The sequence below is a fragment of the Bison bison genome, unplaced genomic scaffold (assembly GCF_000754665.1).
Source record: "Bison bison bison isolate TAMUID 2011002044 unplaced genomic scaffold, Bison_UMD1.0 scf7180017864298, whole genome shotgun sequence".
NCBI classification, from domain to species: Eukaryota; Metazoa; Chordata; class Mammalia; order Artiodactyla; family Bovidae; genus Bison; species Bison bison.
Window position 1 is genome coordinate 1,829,556 of NW_011494870.1, and position 3,303 is coordinate 1,832,858.

Below are 3,303 nucleotides of genomic sequence, written 5' to 3' on the forward strand. Positions count from 1 at the left end.
GATTGAAGGCAGGAGGAGAAGGGGACGACAGAGAATGAGATGGTTGGATGGCATTACTGATCGATGGACTTGAGTTTGAGCAAGCTCAGGGATTTGGTGATGGACAGGGAAGCCTGGCGTGCTGCAGTCCGTGGGGTCGCAAAGAGTCAGACGTGACTGAGTGACTGAACTGAACATATTAAAATATTTTGTTCTGATAGTTTTCCCCCATGATCTGGCTTTTCTAGATAGATAATTTCATCATCTACAGATAATGATACAATAAAAGCTGTATCTGTTTCTTTATACCAGTGTCAAAAATTTTTTAAATAAGTTTAAATAATGTGTAGGCTATTGTTTCTAGTTTTAATATTAATAGCTTTTTTCTCCCTCTAGAGTAGTGTCAGCAGTGCAAAGTTCTGAAGCTGGAATGCCCTTCTCATGGCCGTTGCAAACATCATTAAATGATCATTGCATTTTGTATTTCTAGTGTTCTCGGTAACTAGAGAACATATGCATATGATATTTTTATTTGGATTGAGTACCTCTACTTTAAATATATAATTCAAATTACATCATCCTATTTTAGTTTCTTAACACTTCAGTCTAAAACTTATTAGATTGTAAACAGTAAACTGATATTTAAATAAGATTTACTGTTTACCCTCTGTCTCCTATTCATTTAGGACAAAGACTACATTTACCCTTGTATCCTTAGCTCCTAGAACACTTGGCACATAAAGCTATTCAATACATATTTCCTAATAAATGACTCCCATCTATTAAAGATCTGCCCCTAGTTCTCTTTCCATCTCTAGTCCTGCATACAAAACATTTCTGTAGGGGATAAGCATCTCAAGGAGCACTACACTTCTGCCTGACTCTCTGTAATTTGTAGGACATTGTGTCTCAGGTGTTGTTATTTCCAACATCCATAAAAGAGAATATGAAGAAGGATGTGGGGATGCTCCTAGCTAAAGCAGAATAGTTTGGCAGCACCTGGTGCTGTCTCTTAATCTTGGAGTTAGTGATAAATATATAATAAGCAAAGATTTTACCCACTTCTAGAAGATATTAATACTTTTATGGATGAATCAGAGAAAAGTATATGCATTGAATTTTAGACATTACTTCTTGATCTACCTCTATAATTAGTAGGAACATCACCCAGATTTTGTCCAATTGAATTCTCTGACTTGTAGATTATAGTGATGCTCTTCTTTTTGTTACTGCTTTTTTATTTTGTATGAACCTTCAGAAATATATGTAATATGAAATCTAAAGTTTTCATAGTCATAGTAACCTAAAAGGCAGTAGTTTTGTGTGTGTCTGTATGGTGGCTCAGACGATAAAGCGTCTGCCTACAATGCAGGAGACCTGAGTTCAATCCCTGGGTAGGGAAGATCCTCTGGAGAAGGAAATGGCAACCTACTCCAGTACCCTTTCCTGGAAAATCCCATGGATGGAGGAGTATGGTAGACTACAGTCCATGGGGTTGCAAAGAGTCAGACATGACTGAGCGACTTCACTTCAGTTCACTTAATATATGTTTATAGATATATATAGTAAGTGTTTAATGAATGCTGTATTGATTATGCATTTAAGAATTAAATAAGATGTTGCAACAAACTCTAAGAGGTGTATGCTGCTGCTGCTGCTGCTAAGTCACTTCAGTCGTGTCCGACTCTGTGCGACCCCATAGACAGCAGACCACCAGGCTCCCCCATCCCTGGGATTCTCCAGGCAAGAACACAGGAGTGGGTTGCCATTTCCTTCTCCAATGCATAAAAGTGAAAAGTGAAAGTGAAGTCACTCAGTCATGTCTGACTCTTAGCGACCCCATGGACTGCAGCCTACCAGGCTCCTCAGTCCATGGAATTTTCCAGGCAAGAGTACTGGAGTGGGGTGCCATTGCCTTGAGAGGTGTATACTAATACCCTAATGTTATAAAGATTGGTTCTTAAATTCAGAGAATATAAACAGTGTCTGTACATTCATAGCCAAAAAGCAAAATAAAACTAAACAAAACAGATTTGATACAGGTATCCTGCCTGAAACATTTGTATTTTTACTAATACATTCTGAATTTCTATACTATCATTGCCTGGATACCATGAAAAGAAACAGAAAATATACACATGCACATGCACACACACACACACACACAGAGTTGACTCATTATTCACAGTAATTGTGCTCCATTAAGTCACTATGAACACTGAGTTAATGAATGCTGAGTCTTTGTATCTAGGGAACACATAGGGTTAGGTTCCTACGAGCCCCTGGTCATATGTAGGCAAATTTGCACATGAATCCACAAACTATGAAAGTTGATTGTATTGCACTCACACACACAGTACACATATACACATATGTGCATACACGTATCATAGGCCTATATTAATACTTTCAATTTCCAGTCCAGCACTGCAAGGTTCATTCTAGCTTTGTCTCGTTATATGTAACTTTTCTTTCTGACAATGAGAAATCTGACTCTGATTATTTACAGTATATCTACTAATTTGTTCAGCCCTAATATACAAACAAGGTGGTTTCATAATTCATAACCCGTATCCCAATGAGAAATACATTCAAAAACTAGAGTACTTATACAGGGTGTTTTAGTCATCTGTAACTTTATAGTATCAGTAAAAATATGATTTTCCATCCCCTTTCTTCTTCATTCCTACAATTCATTTGTAATTTGATGCACACATTAGATGCATTTGTCACAATCTGCAGCCCATCTTTCTTCTGTATCCTGGTTGATTTTTTAAATTTCCATATATTAAAATTCACTTTTTTGAGGTGTGTGTTCTATGGATTTTGATGAATGCATAGAGTAAGATATCTAACACTGTTCTGTACATAACAGTTCCATCACCTTCAAAATTTCCTCACACTGCTCCTTTATAGACAACCTCTCTCCCACTCCACACTGCTCCTTTTCTTTCCTCAAAATTTGCCTTTTCCAAGTGTCATGGAAATTAAATTATGTAATATATAGCCTTTGGCTACTGACTCTTTTCCTTAGAAAAAAGCATTTAAGATTCATCTATTTTATTGCTTGGATCAATAGTTTATTATTTTTTTTTTATGTCAAGTAGTATTCCTTGAATTTCCAGATGTTCAAGCTGGTTTTAGAAAAGTCAGAGGAACCAGAGATCAAATTGCCAACATCCGCTGGACCATTGAAAAAGCAAGAAAGTTCCAGAAAAACATCTATTTTTGCTTTATTGACTATGCCAAAGTCTTTGTGTGGATCACAATAAATTGTGGAAAATTCTGAAAGAGATGGGAATACCACACCACCTGACCTGCCTC